Source organism: Lissotriton vulgaris, chromosome 5, assembly GCF_964263255.1.
Source record: "Lissotriton vulgaris chromosome 5, aLisVul1.2, whole genome shotgun sequence".
NCBI lineage: Eukaryota > Metazoa > Chordata > Amphibia > Caudata > Salamandridae > Lissotriton > Lissotriton vulgaris.
In genome coordinates, this window is record NC_141693.1 from 798,423,182 (window position 1) to 798,446,948 (window position 23,767).

The 23,767-nt window shown below is 45.1% G+C and overlaps 1 protein-coding gene and 1 non-coding gene across 3 annotated transcripts in view; both read left to right on the forward strand.

The window, feature by feature from the left end:
* The window catches only part of SAR1A (secretion associated Ras related GTPase 1A), a 212,798-nt gene that overhangs the window by 139,437 nt on the left and 49,594 nt on the right, over positions 1-23,767 (forward strand). The gene's annotated exons all lie outside the window — the stretch shown is intronic.
* Positions 10,599-10,734, forward strand: LOC147711601 (U4 spliceosomal RNA). The gene has a single exon (XR_015296312.1). It is a non-coding gene; the product is annotated as a U4 spliceosomal RNA (small nuclear RNA).

The window sequence follows — 23,767 nt, forward strand, 5'->3', positions numbered from 1 at the left end:
GCATCGTAGGATTTGCTCTCTACGTTGAAATGCTGTACAAATCTATCTGTATAGATTATACAGGCGTATTGTGGGAGAGGCAGAAGTTCGATTGGCAGAGGATATTCTTCTTCATATTCTAAATCATTCAGTTTTTCGAATTGCGGGGCGAAATAGTATTTCACATCTTCCGCTCCTAGAGAATCTATACACTGTATCCATTTCGGATCCAGTGACACTGTAGGCAGGTTTACTGGGCTGAATAGCGCCTCGAAGGCGGATTCCGCTGTAAAGATATTAATCCTTTTACCATGTGCTAGTTCTCGTTCATTTGCTAATGCAATTTGCACTGCTTTCACAGTTCTTTCTGTGAGACTGAATGCTTTTTCTGCTTGTGTGTACAAGTGAGTTTTAATTGAAATTGGTACCTTTTCACCCTCATTAGAGGTCAGGTACGTGAATCCGCATCTTCCTGGGATGACTCGGATTACAAGATTGCGTGTGTTGTCACGTGTATCTAATTTTGTTTTAGCTAACGTCTGTTTGTAGTGATCTCAAAATTTCTGTGTGTTTTTGAGTCCAATTGATTTGTTTAAAATCAGGTTTAATTAGTTCGTAAAGAGGTTTAACCCTCTCTGCGTAATTTAGAATGTAAGTTCTTCCGAAATTCAGAAAACCTAGAATAGATTGTAAATTCTTCCGCGTTTTTGGAGCTTGGAGTACAGCGCACTTCTCTAAGAAGTTGTCCGCTAGGCTTTTTTCTTCACTTGATAACTCGTACCCTAAGAATAGTAATGTCAGATGGGCAATTCGAGACTTTTTAAAGTTGAATTTGTAACCCTCTGCTGCGAACCCAAGTATAATGGTGTTCACTCTTTTCAAGTGCGTATCCAAGTCGTCGTCTGTGAGATAAATATCATCTACGTAAGATAATGCCTCATCATCATATATTTGTAGTAACTCTGTTACCCTAGCTGAGAATAGTTCTGGGCTGTTCTTGAACCCCTGTGGGAGTCGACAGAATTTTTCCTGCGACCCAAATGCTGAGAAAGCGGTCAAGTATCTGCTTTCTGGTGCAATGTTTTGACAAAAGAAACCATTAGATATGTCTAATGTTGTTTTATATTTTTTCCTAACTATGTTATTCATTAGGGCTGCACTATGCGAGTTTTGTACTGCAAATGTTTTACAACATGCATTAAGATGTCTGTAGTCCAAAACTAGACAATATGAATTGTCTGGCTTGGAGACAGGAAACAAAGGATTGTTCATTTGAGAGGTGCATGTTTCAATCACCCCCTGGTATTCAAGTTGATCTAAGATCTCCCTGACTTGTTTTTTAGCTTCTTGCTTAATGGGATACTGCCGTTGGGCAGTTGGTTCACTTTTTAATTGGATTTTGTGAGGAGTTGAGTCCTCATCCCATCCTACATGATTTTTATATAATGCCGCTGCCTGGGCTACTGCCCATTTCCTTGCATATGTATATTTTTTATGAATCGGAATGTGATTCGAGAAGGCAGGCATAATCATTTCTTCGCCACGAGGGTACTCCCTGACAAACTCTGGGGGCCAATCTTTTTCAGCTAACAGAGTATCATAGCCTTTTGAGAGTTTATCCCAAAATAGACCCTTTATTTTCCTAGTCTTATCACCCTCTATACGCAATGTTATTTCGTATATCTTATGGGGCTCGCTAAGTCTGGTGTCGGCAGTTTCAACCTGAATGAATTCATTCGTGTCCACTGTCTCCAGATGACTCATCAGGATCTTGCGGGCTATACTGATTTCTGCTGCACTGTCTAACATTGTCAATGCCCACTCCCCGTTTTTCAACTGTGTCCTCAGTATTTTCGGCATGGTTGATTACTCTAATACTGGCTACCTTCTTTTTTGGAAATTGAGATTTTTTACTCTGAGCAGGTTCCTTGTCTTTGGACTTGGTGTGCTCTCCTGGTTCTGACCGTCCTCTTCTTTCCGATTTCTGCGAAAAAGATCGAGAGGGACGTGTATCAATACTTTGATATCTATCAGGTTTTTTCAGATTATCCCTATTTCTAAGGTTGTATCTTTTCTCAGAGGGTTCCCTCTGGGGAGACTGGTGTTCTCGAGTCGGAGTTCTTTCCCTCCGTCGAGGAGACCTTCCTCTGGACTGGAAAACTTTTTCTTTGGGAGTGGATTGTTTATTTCCATCCCAGCTCTTTTTAGGAGTGTTTAAATTATTTTTAATAAATAATTTTACTAACTCTCTATATGCTTTTGTTAGTTCTCTTATGTCAACTAAGAGTTCTTCACTTGACATTTTTTCAATGTCCGGATGTGGTGTGTAGCTGGCTAGAACCGGCCACGTTGCTCCTGGTCTACCTAGTGGACCGAGCCTGGTAATATGATCATTATGTTTTAGGGCGCCATTAAACCAGAGCAGGTGCTCTTGGAATTTTAGTGGGATTTCAGTCTCCTCGAAAGGAGCGTACTCTTCCGGAGGTTTCTCTATTTTGTAATAGTGAAACTCTTTAGTTCTAGCGTTTGCCGCTGAAAAGTTTATCCATGAATAGAATACCTCTGTCTGCCGATATTCGTGTGCCTCTATCACGAAAATTACTGTACCACCTTGTGGTGTCAGTCCGTTTTCTATAAGTTTTAAAGTTATAGATTTTCTTAAGTGGACCGGTATGATAATTCCATCTGGGTCTGTGTCTTCGGGACCCTGCCGAGTCGCATCTACTGCGCCCCCAGTGGTTCCGTTTTCTCCTGGCATTGTAGAAATGCAAGGTTTGCAGAGTAGGTCTCCAAGGAGACAAAGATTAGGTGCACAATATTTTGGAACACTGTATCCTTCAACGTTGAATAAACCAGAGCTTTACATAGGAATCTCTTCCTACTGAGTTCAGGCGGATTTTAACCTTTCACCCACTCCAGACGTCTATTGGAGTATTTACGGGAGAAAGGGGTCTGTGTGAAATATGCACGACTGAGTTACTCTAACGTCTTGCGTTAGTTTATCGCCTTACCAAACGTTGGGCGCCATGTAGTGTAGTTCCTATTTTCCCAATAGGCCCTGCGCATTGGAATAACATAAACAGTAGTATCGACGTAGAAGTGCGGATCTTCCAGGCCTCTACTGACTATGCTAAACTTAATTGGGTTTGTTACCAACTAGCTCAGAGGTCACTGGAAACTTTCTTGACTGAATAGGAAGTGATCAGCTTCCCTGGCACAGACAAGAAGGGATTCAGTTTTCCAACAACCGTGCAACATGACAACTTTGCTCCTCAGATCAAGAGTCAATCTCTAGGGTCGTGTGAAACAATAGACAGTTATTTTACTCAGTCAGGTTGGTGCAGATTACTTTCACAATATGTAGAGAATAGAGAGACGGGCGTTTGTCAATAAAAGGTTAACATTTATTGAACAGTCTTTCTTCTCGTACAAGAGAAATGAATTGCCACAATTGCAAGATTTATTATAAAAAGTATGTACAGTAAGATAAGTATTGCTAGATAATACTGTAAAAGCATTGATATGGTTTCTTAGCCATACAATGGTTTAAAAGTAATAAAACATATATATATATTCATATATACATTAGGCTAAAATACTCAACTGGTGCTTCTAACTACGCCTACCCCAGTGTACCTGACCTAAGCCTAATACTTGGGAGGGGAGTAAGTAAGTAGCTTTAAGTTAATTTGGTTTTGCCAAGGTTTGCTTCAAGAATTCTCACTAAGGGTTTAGTCAACACCATACCTCTGGAATAGAATGATGGAGGTCTGGTATCTCCCTCAGGGAAACTCGGTATCCCAGTCACCCGCAAGGGTAGACCAGAAACGCTGGAGCTGGATTTCTCGGCAGGAGAAAGGCAGCATCTCTTCTTCAGCGCGTCGAGGAGAAGGAGGGGGGGAACAGCGTCCGCGGGCAGCTTGCATGTGCTGGGCTCTTGCCGAGGGACGGCTGTTCAGCTCCTAAGTTCACCACACCATCGTTCGCCAGTTAGCAGCGATAGCAGTAGCGATAGCAGCTATGATATCTTCAGCATAACAGCAGCTTCAGGCGACGGGCAACAGGGGACTTGCTTAAGGCCACGTTGGTAGTATTTATACCTGAAAGGTGCCATGTTTGACGTAAGTTTGCTGGACATAAGACGTCAATAAAGATGTCACTTAGGAAGTGATCGTCTATCAGTGCTCATTAGAGTTCTATTACTAATCAAAACACAGCAAGCAGGGATTTCCAGGTTTGCTGAGTTTTTATCTTGTTGAAGAACTCCGAGTGTTAATCTAGGAATCTCAGATAGTGACTTCTGCTCTGTCATTGCACTAATTGGTTGCAAAGGAAGTGGCATAGAAAGCTATTCTGGAATGTGGCTCTGTTCGCGTGAGGCCAGAGATGAGTTACTGAATATTGCACTTGACGGTTATGCCAATATAGGGAATAAATGGATTTATAGCCGAATAGGGGCATAAGGTCACAGTATCGATCAGGATCCTAGATAACCACGCAACAGCACAAGTGGGAGATTCATCACACAGTGCTAGAACCATACTTCCAACAGTGGGGGCAACCAGAGATAGACCTGTTCGCCACAAGGGAAAACGCAAAATGCCAGTGCTTTGCCACCAGGTTTCCACATCCGCAGTCGCAGGGCAATGCGATATGGATGAACTGGTCAGGCAGATTTGCGTACGCTTTTCCCCCAGCACCATTAATACCGCTAGTGGCACGCAAACTGCGACAGCATTTGCTGACACTAATTCTGGTTGCTCCAACATGGGCGAGGCAACCATGGTACACCACGTTCCTAGAACTTTCCGTGGTACTTCATCAAAGACTGCGGCTAACACCCAGACTTTTAACGCAGAGCCATGGAGACATTCAGCACCCAGATCCGCAACAGCTGAACCTTGCAATCTGGCTCCTGAAGTCTTAGAGTTTGGCTACCTACACTTACCTCCTGATTGCATAAACATCATCAAAGCGGCAAGAAAAACAACTACTAGAGCATGCTAAGCGGCAAAGTGGAAACGTTTTGTCATTTACTGTAACAACAATGACATAAACCCACTAGACGCGTCAATTCAAAATATCATCTGCTATCTATTGCACCTACATCGCTGCAATCTAGCCTATACATCCATAAGAATACACTTAGCTGCCATAGCAGCTTATCTTCAAAACAGGCAGCACCTTTCACTATTCAAAGTGCCTGCAATTAAGGCATTCATGGAGGGGCTCAAACGAGTGATCCCCCCCCCCCCCAAGACACCCACCTTCACCTGTCTGGAATCTAAACGTGGTTTTAACCAGATTAATGGGACCACCTTTTGAACCTTTACACTCATGTGAAATACAATTTTTAACATGGAAGGTGGCTTTTCTCGTAGCAATTACTTCGCTTAGAAGAGTTAGTGAGCTTCAAGCCCTAACTATTTAAGAACCATTTATCCAAATACACGCAAATAGGGTCGTGCTTAGAACAAATCCAAAATTTATGCCAAAAGTGGTATCCCATTTTCACATCAATCAGACAATAGAACTGCCAGTGTTCTTCCCAAATCCACAGTCAGTACCTCAAAGGGCTCTACACACACTAGACGTTAAGAGAGCTCTCCTCTATTACATAGACGGGACAAAAGATTTCAGAAAGACAAACAGTTGTTTGTTGCCTTCTCACTACAGCACAAAGGCAACCCCATTTCCCAAACTGGGTTAGCCAGATGGATAGTTAAGTGCATTCAAATATGGTATATTAAAGCTAAACGCACTTGAACAGTTCCCCCAAAAGCGCATTCCACACGCAAACTAGGGGCATCAATGGCTTTCCTAGGAAACATTCCTCTAGAGGAAATATGTAGAGCAGCCACATGGTCTACCATACATACTTTTACCAAACACTACTGCGTAGATGTACACTCTAAACAGCAAGCTGCTGTAGGACAGGCTGTTCTCAAAACTCTTTCAGACTGCTGCAGCTGGCACAGGCAACGACCGCTAAGGGAGAAACTGCTATACATTCTATACACAGATATAAATTCAGCAGCCCACATGCCTCGAACGGAATATGCTACTTACCAGTATGTATCTGTTCTTGGCATGTAGGGCTGCTGACATTCATATCGCCCACCCTCCTCCCCGGTGCCTGTCGCAGCTGTAGCACTCATTCTTACTTTAGGGCATGGACATCACTTACTGTATCATACTCCATCTCTGCCACAATGGCAAAAAACAATCTGAGGATGGAAAGGATGCCCATGCGCACTGTAGTCCAGGGGAGGAGCCACCTATCGCGTGATACGTCGACTCTTCCAGGACAACAATGTGCAATCATCCGGACCCAACACTAGGCGGCGATCTATGCACAGATATGAATGTCAGCAGCCCTACATGCCAACAACAGATCCATACTGGTAAGTAGCATCTTCCTTCCGCACTGTCGAAACCCAGAGGCTGCACTTCAGGCACGTCGACATCAATGACTTGCTCTATGGCACTCTCGTCATCTAAAACATCCTTTTCATTGTTGATAAAATTAGACCCTGTATCAACCATTCCTCTCACATCGTCCTCTAAAGAGTAGAGCCTTCGTCAACAAGAGTCGTCGCCTTTGAAATTGAAGTTGACGACCGCACCGTCATCGGCGAAGTCGTTGTAGAGCATGCCACTGTTTACGAAGACACCACCGTCGATGGCAGTGCAGTCACTGGCGCCGACTAAATCTTTACCGTCGACAGTCATTGCAGTCGATGAAGCCGCAACCATCGACAAAGACTCATCCATCGACTAAGTCATCATCGTCGACGACTAAGTTGAAGGTAGTGGAAGAGAAGACTCCATCGTCGGTGAAAATTGTGTCAGCGAAGGTCCTTTCACTGGCAAATACACTGACAACAGTGATTATGCCAGAGCATACATCACACAGTAAAATTACACCTCTTTTGCCCACTCATCTTATGGAGGAGGGAGATTCTGAAGAAGAGGAAGGCCTTTTTGGGGATGCATATAGCCCGTCCGAGTTGCACGGTAAGTGTCAACCAGATGATGACTATGATCAACCGTACTATGGTCAAGCCTATTTTGCTCAACCTGAACAAGAACACCAGCAGTATCAGGAGGACATGGTCACGATGCCCTCTGCTTTACTATCAGATCTGCAGTTCATGTTACAAGATTCTCTGCTGCGCTTCCCACCTTCAGAGCTAGCTACTAGAGCTCTACCTCCCTAGGTGGCATCACCAGTACGAGTAAATACTCCTACAGAACTTTCGGTACCAAACACTCCTCAATGAAGGGGGAAAACTTAATGATACAGCCTCATAATGGGACGATTACAGGATGTCTTTGCCTGCCTCACCAACACCTAATTCGGTAGATTCTCCACCAGAGGATATTGGGGATTTCACAATTTGTTGGAGCGTGCAGTGAAAAGATTTGCTCTACCAATGCCTTCCAGGCAAGCAGACTGTTTCTTATACGATTTTAAAGAACCATTTTGTAAGTCAGAGCTATTACCATAATTGATTACATCTGGGATGAAGATATTAGGATCCTAAAAACCTGGCCTCTGTGCCAGCGGTGTTCCCAAGTCTTGATAAAAAATATAAGACCACAGATGACGCTCCAGCGTGCCTCACAGGCCACCCAAAAACCGGACTCTGTGATCATGCAGGCTGCTCAAAGCTGCTCTAAAAATCCTGCAGCACCTCCCGATAAAGAAGGCAGACTTCTCAGTTCCATCTGTAAAAGATTCACAGCAATGTCTGTATTGACAGTAAAGGCAGCAAACTCCCTGGCGGTCTTAGGGCGCTATGATCGCCAAATGTGGTCAGACATTGCTTTGTATATTTACCAACTGCCGGAAGATACTAAAGAAGAAGCAAAGAAGAGCTTGCATGAAGGAGAGACACCATCCAATGAGATGATAAATTCAGCCTGGGATGTTGCTGTTACAGGGTTTAGGCAGCTAGCTGGAACAGCAGTTTTGCGAAGGCTCGAAGCCACCTTATTCCGTTCAGAGGAAAATAGGAACTTTAACCCCTTTGCTGCTCATGACGAGCTCAGCTCCTCATGCAGTACAGTGGTCGTGTGCTCATGACGAGCTGAGCTAGTCATGAAACAATGCAATCCTGCATTCTTCAGCACACAGCGGAAAAATGCACCACATGCATGGGGTTAATCTGCAGCTCCTAAGCCAGCACAACTTCATGACAACCCTAGACCTCCCAAGATGCATGTTTCTATATACCTATTCACCCAAGACACAGAAAATATCCGAGATTTGTGGTAGCTGGATGGAACTACCAATTCAGAGTGGTTCCCGTTGGTCTCAAGTTTGCGCACAGAATTTTTGCAAAGTGCCTGGCTCCGGTCACAGCATTTCTCGAACCACAGCAACACTAAGTCTTCCCATATCTGGACAGCTGGCTGATCAAGGCACCTTCCTAGACAGCAGCAGAAACATCCACAAAGTCACGCACGACTCTCGTCAGGAGGTTGGGACTTACTATCAATTGACAAAAAATCCAATCTGAATCCATCACAAAGGATTGTCTTCCTAGGAGCCCAGTTAGACACTTTTTGCTTAAAAGCATATCCTTCCGAGAAACGCCAGCAGCAGCTTCTCACTCTGCAAATTCCATCGAAAGAAAAAAGTCTCTTTTGGTCCAACCTTAAAAATCCTTCTTGGAAATGATGTTGTCATACATACTGCTGATCCCCTTCTGTCGTCTCAAGATTAGTCCAATTCAGGAGGAGCTGGACAAGCAGTGGGTACAATCCGTTGGCTCCTTTGACTACATCATCAGAGTAACTCCACACATGGTGAAAGCCCTGGAGTGGTTTAATAATAATTCCATGGTATAATTTAATTCACTTAACCGTCAACACCTTTCTTCGATGTGAAGGGGATACAGAATAAGGAAGTGGTGGGTATATGTAACCTGATCGTGCCCTACAAGTTATGCTTAAGGTACCCAGTGTTATATCAAGCAGGGTAACATGCTGTCATGAAGGAATTGTCGTAATCTGATCAGCATGTCAAGACCCGATAGTCCACCACCTCTTGACTTATTGCTTAGTGGAGGGAAGACCTAGTAAAATCGGAATTGTCCCCTCACCTAATATTAGAGAAACTACTTTTTACTGTCTTGATTACGAGAAACACTAGTATTGCAAAATATCAAGCATCTAAGAAGGGCTTAAACCAAAAGGGATTAGTCATATATAGCTTTGAGGCTAGTGCACAACAAAACATTGGTGAAATGTCAGAGATCACTCCATACCTCTGGTCAAGCGTTCAGGAATCGGTACTGTAGCGAGTGCGACATGAAGAAAAAGGCAGTAATCTGTGGGGAAGAAATGGAACAACCTTAACCAACTGTTCCCTACAAAGAGGAGTAGCGACAGTGCACCTTGTCTACTAGGTCTTACCTCAAATGGTACCTATACGTCTGGTCCTAGTCAATCGGCGCGGCTAAATCTTCTGTGTTGTTGGGAAGATTTAAAAAGGTGAACCAGAAGCACTTCACCCTACCTTCTGGTGAGGGCTTCTGATTCCGGACGCCTCTAGTCTATGTAAATAGGTTGCTCCATCTTGAAACGGAGCTTCCACCCATACTTATAATTGCGTCTCTAGTACGATAAGTAAAGTGGCATAGATTAACTTAGGGTTAGAGTACATGCCTTTTAAGTGGATGGGTTGGCAATTAAATCAATTTAAGAGGAACAGAAAATTACACCATAAAAACTGAAGTAATACGCTCTTCCCTTAAATAAGGGCTTCTGTTTCAGAAAGATTCCAATATCGAGCAACAAGTGCACCATCTTGGAGTCTTACTACAACAAAAATCAAAGGCACTTTCCCAGTGAGCTAACCTAGATGTGAAATCACCTGAAGCAAAACTTCAGGAAAAACAAAAATTATATTACAGGCTAATAATGGGATGGAAACCATAATATACATGTGAACAGCCAATGTAAGTAAGTTTAAAAGGATCTAATTAACGTAAAAGTCCAAAACAATCATAGGACCGGTCATTTACCTAGTTTAAACCTATTTCCCGTTAGGTAGCTTGTAGCATTAATAGTAAGTAGTTTACCTTAACTTGTAGCATTAGTGGTAGGTAGTTCACCTTAGTGACCAACATAGCCCCATAATTTCTGTTTCCTTTCTCGAGCAAGATCAAGAGGTATATGCTACTGGAAAACTGAAGAGCTACAGTGGACAAATATACAGGGGATAGGCCCTACATATGATTTGAAACTGGTTACAGTGAAAATTGGGTATAATAGTAAGGTACTCATCTGAGTCACAATTATCACACCACTTCTACCACTCAGTGAATCCATTACAGTGATGTTGTGTTAAGAATGCGTTCGTTTTGGGCGAGCACCATCTGGGACCAAGTTCATATGTTAGGTTGATCTTAGTCTTGATTAAGCCAATATTGGAATTCTGCTTCCTTATTCAGTCCATACTTCGTTGTCCGAAGTCTGAGTCCTCAGTTTCCTCCTAGTCTATTTTTGTGTATTTGAATACCTAAGTAGGTGAATGTTTTGTTATGAGGATGTGTCTCATGGAAGTGGTCAGTCAAAGGATGGCCAGTTGTGAATTTTTTAATATTCCTAAATTTGTGCAGTGGCCATATCGTAGCTAATGAGGTCTATCCGAGGCATGATTATTGCTTATTGAAAACTTTACCCAATACCTTGCCGACTGGAAAAATAGCTGATATTGGCAATTTAGACCTAGGAAAAAATGTCTAATACCTATTTGTAAACCGCACGGAACCAGTGATTATGTGGTAGCTTTCCGCATACTAGAATCGGACACAAAACCACTATTTGATGCGCAATAGTAAGTTCCTGTGTCATATGTGGGGAATTAGAAGAAAGGCCCAGAGACTTATTTTGCCACCCCCACGAATAGGCCCATAGCCTCTGCTAGAGGGAGATTTTAGTCTAACCACTATGGAGTGCAGCTGACTGAACAACTATTTGTCTTGTTTCTTATGTGCTCTCGTGCCAGCGGAACCGTTATTGTAACAGTTTTATGTACATTATTTTAGTGTTATAGCCTTAAACAGTTGTGTGTATTGACGTACTAGGCAACATGAATTAATCAGTAGTCATTGTACAGTTTTAGATACAAGTTTACTTCTGTTTTTTTATGTGTAATGAAGGTTTTTAACGTATCTAAATTTTACTGGGCTGTATATATGTACCTTTCACTTGTATAGTCTGATGACCGAATAAAGTTTATTGATAATAATGAATATTTCTGTAATGTTCTTAAATCCCAGTTCTGAGTGGACAGATTATACTCCTAAAGTAAGGAACATTAGAGGGACAGATGATTATATAGACCACAAATTGACTATTGCAATCTATCCATTCTTTCATTTTGATAGGTGGACCTAAGCTCATGGGGATCTGTGTTTTATTGTGTTTACCCAGTTTACATATACTGCAGTTGTGACACGTGTGAAAACCAGCTGATCTGTCCAGAAAGGTTCTCATGATTTTTGCCAACAAACTCCGATTTGCATAGAAATTGTTTCAAATTCGGGGCTTGGCGAAAGCTCAATTCTGTGTATTCGCATAAGTGTCCCCTAATTCCTGTTGTAAATTGGAGTAAATGCCAGTGTCTTTTTAATATCATTCTAATGTTACGTTGGGCCTTATGGTAATCTGTAATAAAGCGAATTTGATCTTTCTTTTCAGTAGATGTCTGTCTCTGACAAAGTGTAGACAATTGTTCCATTTTTGAGACTGTACTCAATGTTGCCCACAGGTGATGGTTTCTGTGTCCGTGTCTTTTTAGGCATGTAATTGCGTCTTGGCCTTTGAGTTCGAAAATCGTTTCTTTATTGCAATTGATTCTCAGGAACTCACCTTTGGGTATATTGTCAATGTTGTGTTGGGGGTGACCACTATCAGCTAGACTGACATTTGACCTCTGTCTTTGAAGCCCAGCAAATGTGACCAAATGAACACAGAATTTAAAGGCATCTTTATTTATTGTTTGAACTTTCGTGATCCTCCAAAAACTGGCCTGTGGCCCACTAGTGGGCAATGACCCTTAACTTGAGACACTGCCCTTGTATATTGGGCAGTTTCATTATCTAATGTACAGGACGGGAAGTACTTTAAAGCTGTTTGAAAGAGGCTTCCAGAGAGAGAAAATTTGTTTCCTGTGATCTTAAGGAAAACCACTCAATCAACCAAGACTCTACAACCCTTCTTGGAAGACAATTTACTAAGCATGATCACCTCCTTAATCTCCTGCTTTGATGGAGGAAAAACATTCTGCCTTTCTTTCTCAGATGCCTCACCATTCAACCTAAACCTGATGTCATTACTGCTGCTGCACAAAGGTTGAGGTTCTGCACCTTGTTTGGTTCCTATGTGTAGTGAGTACATCTACTGTAGCAACTACAGTTTAGGCCTCAAATGCCTTTAGTGCCAAAGAAAGGTAGACTGGATGTGTGATGATATCCTTAACTAGACTCCATACCAAAGATAGACACATTGAAACTAAGGCCATTTGATTATTCATGCAACCATTGGTGTAGCACAGATATCGCGAACTGGTCAATTGCGTGCTAGCAGTAGCTCAATGACCCCTTCAGAGTACCTCACAGCCTCAAGTTCATTATAAATAAACAGTGTTACATTTGTCCTTTAAAGTTAAGGGAAGGCTGTGTTTATTTTACATTATTACCTTCAGGCTGCAGTTAGCATGCCCTGATCATGTGCAGTACTGGAGTCAGATTTATGACTCCGGGCACAGAGTTTAAGAATTGAAGCACTTGGGATTTGAATCTTAAATAAGTCCTTGCCAGCTCAATATTGAAGTGTGAGAACAAAATGTTTCTGGATGCTTTTAAATAAGAGAAATTTAAAATGAAGTTACCTTACCGAGGGGGGTGCTAGGAGGCGCATGACCAAGATGGCAGCACTGTGGTGAGGCTCTTGCTGCCAGGCGGCATAATCCGTTGCATTATCCTGCCTGTACCCAAAGAAATTGCTAGTGCTGAGTGCCTAAGACACCTTTCAGCATCTATCGGTGTTTGTCGCAGTTAAATTAGGCTTCTGGCTGTTTCAGCGCCGCGCAGATCGATTGGAGCGGAGATTGCTGGCCACGCCCCTGGAGAAGAGGCCAGCTCGGAGAGCTTCGCAAGACCCCCGGCGTCCACGTGGTGACGGGCCGCTGCAACCGGACTACTGCTGAGGAGCTAAACATAGCCGTTCAAGTAAGGCTGGCAATATAGCCCCCACCCCCAGCATATTCCCCCTGCTCCAGCATACTGTGACACCTCCTCTAGGAAAGGGCTGAAAAAGTGGTTTGCGAGACGCAGAACCCTCTCTGACAAAGCTGCGCGAGGATTGCGACTGCTAAGTCATCTTGAGATACCGCGTGTGGCACGTATACCAAGGCGGACCACCTGTTGATTGTTGCTTGGTTATGTATACTCCTGACCGCTTGGTCCCCACACAACTCTTCTCAACGAACTGCCATAAGCGGAATGGTAGATGTTTCCCCCCCCCCCCCCCCCCCCCCCCCCCCCACCAAGCCAGCTTAAGCACCAATGCACAGTGACTTTTTTTATCCTTTTTTAGCGGCTATTCTGTCCTGTATGTGTGCTATACGGCCTGATACCAATGCACGCTGGCCCCTGGGGCTTTCATTATCAGGAGCGTTTCTTCTGAACGACACGTGAGCTTATCAGATAGAGGAATCGAGGCCGCTTTATTATGAGCCCCCACCTCTGATAACTATCTCTGAACCTTGTGCCAGTGGTTCCTTCGAGACAACTTGACTGTGACGTAGCTTGACTTCTCAGTAAACAAGCAGGTGCAACACATTAGGAAAAGGTTTTCTTTTGCTTGTCGCACAGAGGATAGAGGTAGAGCAACATTCAAAGACTTAGGACGGACAAGTGGAAGGAGAAGACAGAACACTCTTTTGCCTTGGATTAGGTGAAGCTACACCGTATCGAGCCAAACATGGGAAAAACAGATGGCTGGCTTTTGAAGCCAAAAAGACCAGCACACTCAAGCGCAGATGAACAAGATCTCACAAGCATGTAGCGGCCACAGGAATCTACCCCCGCCCAAGAAGATGATGTAAAAAGTCTCCTAACTATGCAAAATAGCCTCACCTCCATAGAAAGCAAAATTGACTCTTACTGCGTAAATGGACTCCATTGTCCATAAGCTGGACAAGCATGACTGGCAGATCAAGGAAAAATGAACAGCGCATTTCCGATACCGAGGATACCACAGCGAAAATGCAAAAACAAGTTACTCAGATGTATAAGGTTCTTAAAATAATTGCGGCAAAAAATTAAGACCAGGAAGCGCGCAGTAGACGCAACAATATACGCATCATTGGAATTCCAGAAAGCACAAATACGGGCCGTATGGAAGACTACAGGGAACGTTTACTATGCAACACATTTGGTGCTGAAGCCTTCTCAGCGCAAATGACAATAGAAAAAGCACATTGCTCGCTGGGACCCAGACCTCCCCCGGGAAGCAGTCCTCGACCGATTATTGTGCGCTTGCTTAATTTTCGAGATTGTAATGTTGCTCTGAAACTAGCCTCAGAAAAACTGCATCTACACCACAAGGGCAACAAATTTACCATATATCCCTATTTTACAGCTGCAGTACAGGAGGCTGGACGCAAATTCATTCCAGTCCAGCAAAAATTGCGCCAGGCTCAAATTAACTATGCCCTAATGTATCCCGCACGCCTGAGAGTCACGCATCAAGGCGGGCAACATTTTTTTACCAATGTGCAACAGGTGGAAGATTTTCTTAAGGGCATCAAACGGCAGACCTCTTCTTGTGCAAGCTCAAGACCATACATTCAGATCTCAATCTCTGCAATCTGAGTGATCAATAGAACTGGTGGCCTACAACTTTGACACAAGGCGATGGACAGTCCTTACTGCTTCTGGGCAGTTGTAGAGGCGACACGCTGCCCCAAATCTACTTTCCTGAACAAGAGACTCAACGATGCGATCAAAAAAGAGGACATTGACACAACTTCATATGCAGATAAGTAGCCCTGGAGAAGAGTGAAGGGCAGGAGAAATGACACTGAAGATCTAATGGATCAGAGACTGACTATGCTGGGCAACCCCCATTCCCCCCCGATTCATGATCGGCTGTTCCAACGCTATGAAGGAAGGGAGAATCTCATGGGCCCCCTGGAATACCCCCAAGGGCATTCCCCTACATGTGTTGGGTTTGTTGATAATTTTGTTAAGGGATGTGATGCGATTACCAGCATAATTGGGTTGCTGTTGGTGGAGGGGGCAACACTGTTTCATACTCTACTTAACATTGTGACGAAATGGTTGAAACTGCTTATACATGTACAGAAGTAGATGGGTAGCGATGGGTCTGGAAATTTTTTATGGCGCATATATGATTCTTCACATATGTCTCAGGACACTATAATGACAATGGAGTTGCTGACATGGAATGTTAGAGTTTGGTGGATCCAGGTAAGCATAGGCAGATAATATCATACCTTGACAGGCATCACGTTCACATCGCCATGCTTCAGGAAACTAATTTTGACCCGAGAAACTCACACGTTTGCTAGCAAATAAGCTGCAGATAGTGTTTTAGTTGTACTTCTCATACTAAACAGGCACGGCGATTATTATCAAGAAAAACCTTCCTTTCACCCCAGGTGGAATTCACTGTGACTCTGAGGGGAGTTATTGTATGATGTGGGGCAGGCTTGGTTCAAACTCTGTTACATTGATGTGTTGCTAAGGACCAAATATAGATGACCCATACTTCTACACCACACTGTGGGCGAAAATTCTCAGGCTAGGTTCCACACATGTAATATGGGAAAGAGATTACAACACTGCACTAAACCCAATTAACAATAGATCTAACCCTCTCCTGCATCACTTCACTAAGACCCATAATATATTGCTCCATAGGTTTTTGGATATTGGCCTTCTAGACATATGGCGACACATTCATCCTGCGAAAAAGGAAGGTGCACACTGCGCAGCACTACACCCAACAATGGCTAGGTTGGATTATTGGGTAGTGACCAGGGGTGTCGCTCCTTGGATAGTTAATGCTGAACACTTAGCCAGGACATACTCTGATCATGCTCCAGTTCGCTTAACAATGTCTCGGCCGACACTAGGCAAACCTTCTAGGAATTGGACACTCACTTCAGATGCCCTTTTGGACGCTGCCTTTCAGTTCTGAACTGGGCCAAGAAATTACCGACTTTTTCCAGAGGAACGGAGGTTGTCAAACATATGGGTACAGTATTGGAGGCCTTTAAGGTCACGATGCGAGGCTTCTGTATAGCGAAGAGTTTTGGAGTCTTACGAGACATACAACAAAACATGCGGAAGCTAGAGGGGAGTTTAAGAAACCTGTGTGAGATGGGAAGGACTGTGAACGGTACTCTTCAATGGAATTTAGGGATGAACTCGAACTATAAAAGTACTGCTGAAAGAGAAGTCTGCTTTCGGGGGAAACATTTAACGGTACGCAAGTATGGTGAAGGAGAGCGGCCTGGTAAGGCCTTGGCGGAGGAAATTCGTCAACCTAGTTTCTCTAATTACGTGATGGAGATTACTGATGGCACTGGGGAGAGATATAGAGACTGTAAAGATATACTAACTACATTTACTGCATTTTATACTGATTTGTATAGATCCCACAGGTAATAACCACTTAACCTATCAAATTATTTAGGTGCTGTGGCCATCGGCTGGCTAGGGGATGCATAAAGAGAATTCCTAGCGGCACCTCTGGTGGCGCACAAAATACGTGCCGCAGTCATGCAAATGCCGTCCGGTAAAGCCCCCGGATCAGATGGCCTTCCGACTTTTTCAAAAGATATATTGATCAACTGATCCCTATACTAAAAGAGGTCTGTGAAGAAGCCCAAGAAACTGGCATTCTCCCATGGTCGATGAGAGAGGCTCTTACTACATCACTACTAAAACCTGGCAAGCCCGCAGACACATACGATTCACATAGGCCGCTTTCCCTCATCAACAAGGACGCCAAAATCCTGGTCTTGGCTAATAGATTAAGCCTCTTGATGGAGAAACCGGTGTTGCCTGATCAGGCTGGATTCATCCGAGGAAGGGCGATGTTGCATAACCTCGACACCTTATTCTCTGTACTACAAAATGTTGACTCTCAGTTGACGCTTGTGGCAGTCTTTTTAGACGCCACGAAGGCCTTTTATTCAGTTGAATGGGACTATTTGTTTACCATATTACAGTGCATGGGCATCCCCAAAGGATTTTGGGCATGGATACGCTTACTATATAATTTCCCAGTAGCCAAGGTTATTATTAATTGGCAGACTTCATCACCATTCTCCGTTACGCGTGGCACGAGGCAGAGGTGTCCGCTCTCCCCTCTGCTTTTTGCACTTGCGATTGAGCCCCTAGCAGCCAGGGTGAGGCAGCATCATCAGGATAAAGCATTGCATTGTCATATGTGATCCATTCTCATATCCCTGTACACAGACGATATTACTCTATATCTCTGAAATCCTCAACAGAATCTCAACCCCATACTTAGACAATTTGTCCGGTTTGGAGATCTTTCAGGAATACACATATAATTGGGGTAAATCTTAGATCTTTCCACTTAATGCATCTGCGAATGCCTTCACTCCGACTTCCCCTTTGAGTGGTGTGATAGAAGTTAAATATTAAGGAATACACATTACGACTGATAAGTCTGAATTGATGCGTCTTAATTACGGTAGAACCCTGGATAAAATCGCGTGCAGTGTGACGAGGTGGATTTCATTACTATTATCTATGGCGAGACGTACCTCCCTCATAAAAATGTTTATTCTCCCCAACCTTGTATACTTGTTTATGAATATTCCATTTGACCCTGGAAGGCACTTCTTTACGACTTTACGCACGGAAATGTTTAGACTGATTTGGGGTGGTAAACAGCCCAGACTACAATGGGATGTAAATGTAAATGTAATGTAAATGTATTTGAGCTTATATAGCGCACAGCTACCCGCAGTGGGTTTTCCGGCGCTTGCTTAGGGAACCCGTCCTGGTATTCCCCTGTGAGATAACCCCGGCAGGGTATCCACAAGGTGTAAGCCAGGCATCCCGCTGCGAGGGGCCGTTGTGGAGATTAAGCAAGCTATTGCCCAGAGTCGCAGAGTGTGAACCCGTGAGTGGAGAAGGCACCGGAGCGAGAATTATCGAGTCTGTGGAATTTTTAGCCCAAGACCCGCCGAGGCGGGGAATTGAACCCTGGTCCAGGGCTGATCTCAGCTTCCGGGTCTGCCACCTCTAACCCCTGAGCCACACTTCTGCTGTATATGTACTTACTAGGCCATTCTCTCAAGAAGGGTTTGACGTCCCCAATTTAGAATTATACTAGATCTGTGCCCAGGCTCATTATGTACAGCACTGGTTCCATCTCCCCCAGTTATATGCCACAGGTGGCAGTCGAACAGAGGTTGGAAGATCCTATACCCCTAGACCGTGTAATACTTAGCACACTTCCCCCCCGGGAAACTACCCCTATGACAGTCTCATGCACGGTAAAAGCCTGGCAGCAAATAGCCAAATGGATGCAGGTCCCCATGATGTACTCTCCTTTGCTTCCCCTGGTATACCATCCAATGATGCCAGTATTGCAGCAGAGTATTTTCAAAAAAACAAAAACGAAGTTTGATATGAACTACTGGGGAGACCTATATCTAAATGGTAAATTTCATACACTGCAACAGATGTTTCAGAACCAGACATCCTCTTCAATGGACACCTTCTTATATATCAGGTTGAGACAAGGTATTAATTAATACACACCTTCCTATCGGCAAGAACCGCAAACATTAACCCCACTGCATATGATACTACAATCGGAAACAGCTACGCGTGTAGTGTCTTCCACTATATCATTGCGCTTATGCTAATAGGTCCCTGGGACAATGTGCTGCGAGGGGAAAATGGGAAACGGATATCAGGCAGGAAATAACATTCAAACAGTGGTCCTACTGTTGTGCATAGATAGCACAAGTATAATCTAGCAGTCGTCTACCCATTACGCACTATAAATTTCTGCATCGCACCTAGTATACTCCCGCCAAAATGTACAAATACAAACTCTGAGAAAATGACCGATGTGGGAGGGAAGGGCCAGACTTCTTCCACCGCGCATGGGCCTGCAGTAACATTAAGGAGTACTGGAGACAAGTATCTGCAGCTCTAGGGCAGATACCTACGCCCTCAATACAGGTCTCACCCATGACTGCTTTATTAGGCCACATAGAGAATATAGATGTTGGATACTGACGCTTTGCTGTTGGCTTGGCGAAGAGTGTTGTGTAGATGGGGATGGTGCAGGGCCCCCAAGTTCAAATAATGGGTGAAGGACATGATGTTCTGGTAAGATCAGACACTCACCTATGCAGAATTATTACCTTTAGCTTCCCGCCCCAACGACATATGGGATGCCCTTGAGGCATACTTACTGGCACACCCAATACATACCATGACCGGCGCATAGGCACGCAGATTTGCTCTAGATGTGCATACATCTGGACAGGCTTGAAATATTGTCTCCGCTCCAATTGCTCTAGTTTCAAATATCTGCTATGATTATTATATCTCTGCACAGACCTAATAATTTTTTAAAATATTTTTTATTGTCTTTTTCCAATGCTACTGTCAGCTGTCATGTATGACTAAATACGACATGCAATGTATAACTGTTTGTTTTGTTCATGCAATTCATGTATTGTAACTAACTTTTGGTTAAAAAAAAGTCACCTTAACAATGAAGTTAACTCTAATTTTGATTATCGCCCATTGTACAATGTTTAGTTACAAACAGCAAACCTTTTGCTCCCAGGGGCCAGTAGACACCATGCCATATTTGTATCTGACACCTAGTCATGTTTAGATCCGGCTAGACAGCACAAGTGCTGCCTCAAAGAGACGTGTTTAATCTGTTGGCATCCGACCACCCACAGGGTTCCCATTTGCTTGCTCCATCGTCTGTCTCATATTCTTTATCACCATTAAGGCTAGAGCGGTCGACCTCGAAGCAGGGGAACCAGGTTCGAGTCTCAGCAGGGACACTCAACATCCTGTGATTCTGGGCAAATCACTTAATCTCCCAGTGCCTAACAAAAATGAATGTATCTGTAACAAAACTAGTGTTCATGTAAAGTGCTCCGATACCTGAAAGTCCTGCCTCTGCTTGTGTTTAGCACTCCCCCCAGAGCTTGGACAAGTACTTGTAAACATCCACTGCTACCGTTTTTATGACCATTTTAGGACCTACTTTTTTCTGTCTTTTTGAGCACTCTACAAAGTGCTTGTGCTTTTACCAGCTCTGTTCCACCCGACCTCATGCCCTGTCCACAGATCAACCTCCTCGTCACTGCTTTTTAGGTCGAAGGCCTAAAAGGCTGCGCTTGCGCAGACTTAGGTCTGAGATTTAATGACTCTCAGTAGCGCAGAAGGTCCCGCCTCCCTGCCCTGTCTCTCCTTCATTGACTGGCTTCCTAAACGGAGGCCAGCCAATGGAGGAGAGATCAGTCACTCCGATGTAGCCCTGTCCTTTTCGGATTTGGGGGCGTAATTTTTGATGTTCTTCAGACCGTGACGTTGTCCGTCACTCAGAACATCAAAACCACGCCCCCAATTCCGAAAAATTTCAGAAGCGCCGGCCGCCATTAAGCTGTTTGTTGTAGATGCGGTAGGTCGCATGCTCCCGCTGTCCATCTCCACAGAACTATATTAAACTAACACTTGCAGATCTACGGAGCCCTCTGGAGTAACCCCTTTAAGAACATCTCTCTCTTGCGTGCATATGCACATTTCCACCGCTTGACCCTTCTACCTCTTTCCCACACGGTTAGACTTCGTTGTCAGATTGTTCCCTTCCATGTTCCGCCTCCTAATCCTGACCTTTTCTGGAATTCTTCAAACTATTTTACAAGGATGTTTAAAACGTCTTGACGTATTTCTGTGCTCTCCCAAAAGAGTAATTGGAAGTGATACAGAGTCCTCCTCAGCCCCATCCCTTCCTGCCGGCGGCAGCCCCCACCCTCTGACAGAGCTGGGAAACGGACCCAGCTCCAGCCTCCCTGCAGTGCGCAGCAGATGTCTGGAGAAAGCCAACTCCGCACCCGTCTCCCCTGTTGTGTTTATGTGCAGCGGTTGACTACCCGGCAATCCTAATTTCATTTCGTGCCTGCCACCACGCACGCACTCTTCCTGCTGGCGGGGCATAGACACCAGAAAAACAGCTCCTGAATCAAACAGCACTCCCCTCGGCCAGCAGCACACGCGGCACCTCTTCCCCGGCACAGTGAGTTTATTGTCCCTTAGGCCATGCGGAGGGGGCACCACATACCTCGCTAGTATCAAAGGCTTAGTAACTTTGCCTGATCACTTCAGAGCAACCGCAGGCCACACAATCATTTCTCCCTTCTTCACCCCCACCGCAGCAGACTCTCACAGGTCATCAGCTACGCGGGGTGGGGGGCAGGAGCTGCTGCCGCAGATTGCGGGGCATGACGCAGGGGCTTTTTTTTTTCTTCACTGTTCGGTGCCCCACTTAGGGTTCTCACCTTCTCTCCGGTGGCTGCGCCAGCACTGCAGATGCGGAGTGGGTTCCTGCTGACCACATGTGATTTGGGGCCAACTTTTTTCCACCGGTGGGGGTATACTCTCGCTGCACTGCCCTGAACTCACAGGCTCACCTCACACGCACCAGGTTTTGCAGATTGATTCCATGCGGTGTGGGCTCCCGCTCATCTTTCTTCACCCCGGGGCTCGGAAATCCAGGCTCACCGACCAACCAGCGTGCCAAGTTCGTGTGTTGTCCAACAGATATGTGTTGCAGCTTTTGGGAGCACATCACACCAGCTTCTGTGGACTTTGAAAAGTGATGTGTAAGAAAGCACATTGTTTGACGTAGTTCAAGCGCTGTTTCTATGTCTCAGCGGAGGTTGTTATTTTCTTCCAAATCCCAGAATAAATAGCTAGCAGTACACAGCTGTGCCTCCACGCTGCGAGACACTGCTTGCCACGTAACTCGACAGAACTTTGGGCCGCATTGAAAATTGTGAACGCAAATTCCAGCAGTCAGGCTGGGCTTGAAAGTTGCAAATTCTGTGCATAATATTCATTTCCATCGTCATTTTGAACGTTTGACAAGATGGCAGTGTGATAAATTCCATCTTTCGTAAATATATGCCCTGATGCAAGATTTACAAAAGTATTCCCTTGAAAAGTTAATGTTCTCCTTAACTTTCCATTGACTCCCGATCCGGTTTCCAACAATGAAGAACCACGGTCGAGTTTAGGAGTGACTGTGGGAATGTAAAACACACTGTTCACACCACAGCCGACTCACCTGGTCACGGACGAAGGCTTAGGGTACCATGCAGTTTGTGACTAGGTCCTCTGCCGTGAACTCTTCCTGGTTCTACAATACCTTTCATAGCTCCTGAAAAAACATCAAGCCATACTCTTAACTCGGCTTGGCACAGGACCAAAAACAGCTGGAACTGGGAGCAGTGCTTAGTTTGTAAAATAATGAGTGCTAGGGCTGTCCTCAGGAGACCACTACAGCTTGCACCACCCTGGCTGAGCTTGCTCTCCTGCCCCCTGGCTGTGCTTGCTCCCCTGCCCCCTGGCTGTGCTTGCTCCCCTGCCCCCTGGCTGTCCTGGCTGTGCTTGCACCCCTGCCCCCTGGCTGTGCTTGCTCTCCTGCCCCCCTGGCTGTGCTTGCTCTCCTGCCCCCCTGGCTGTGCTTGCTCTCCTGCCACCTGGCTGTGCTTGCTCTCCTGCCCCATGGCTGTGCTTGCTCTCCTGCCCCATGGCTGTGCTTGCTCTCCTTCCCCCTGGCTGTGCTTGCTCTCCTTCCCCCTGGCTGTGCTTGCTCCCCTGGCTGTGCTTGCTCCCCTGCCCCCTGGCTGTGCTGTGCTTGCTCCCCTGTCCCCTGGCTGTGCTTGCTCCCCTGCCCGTGCTTGCTCTCCTGCCCCCTGGCTGTGCTTGCTCTCCTGCCCCCTGGCTGTGCTTGCTCTCCTGCCCCCTGGCTGTGCTTGCTCTCCTGCCCCCTGGCTGTGCTTGCTCTCCTGCCCCCTGGCTGTGCTTGCTCTCCTGCCCCCTGGCTGTGCTTGCTCTCCTGACCCCTGGCTGTGCTTGCTCTCCTGACCCCTGGCTGTGCTTGCTGCCCTGCCCCCCTGGCTGTGCTTGCTCCCCTGCCCCCTGGCTGTGTCATCAGCCGGGAGTATTTAAACTGGTCCGGTGAAGCTATTCGTCCCCCATCCTTCCTGCCGTGACGTCTTGGCTCTTGCAGACCTGCTGACAATCTTATACCGGTAAGCCTACTTAGGGAACATGTTGCTTTGTTTTGCTTGATGCCTGGATTTTCTAGTCTTTGATGAATTGTGTCGAGTATAATGTCTCTTAGCTGAGCGGCTACCATGTGTATGTATTTCCAAGGGGGAGATGGGCTATACTTTAACTCTGGAACACTGCCTTGATTTCATACTTGATGGGTGAGCCTTGAGGCTTAACCCCTTCGAGGCTGATGACGAGCTGGGCTCGTCATGGTGTAGCCTCCTCAAACACTGATGACGAGCCCAGCTCGTCATGAATAATGGGTTTTTTAAAAAGCAAGCACAGCAGCAGAATCAGAGCAGTGCGCATGTGGTTAATGAAGAGGGCCCAGCCATATGGTCATTATATATATCGATCAGTGATGGCATTATGCCTTTAGTTAG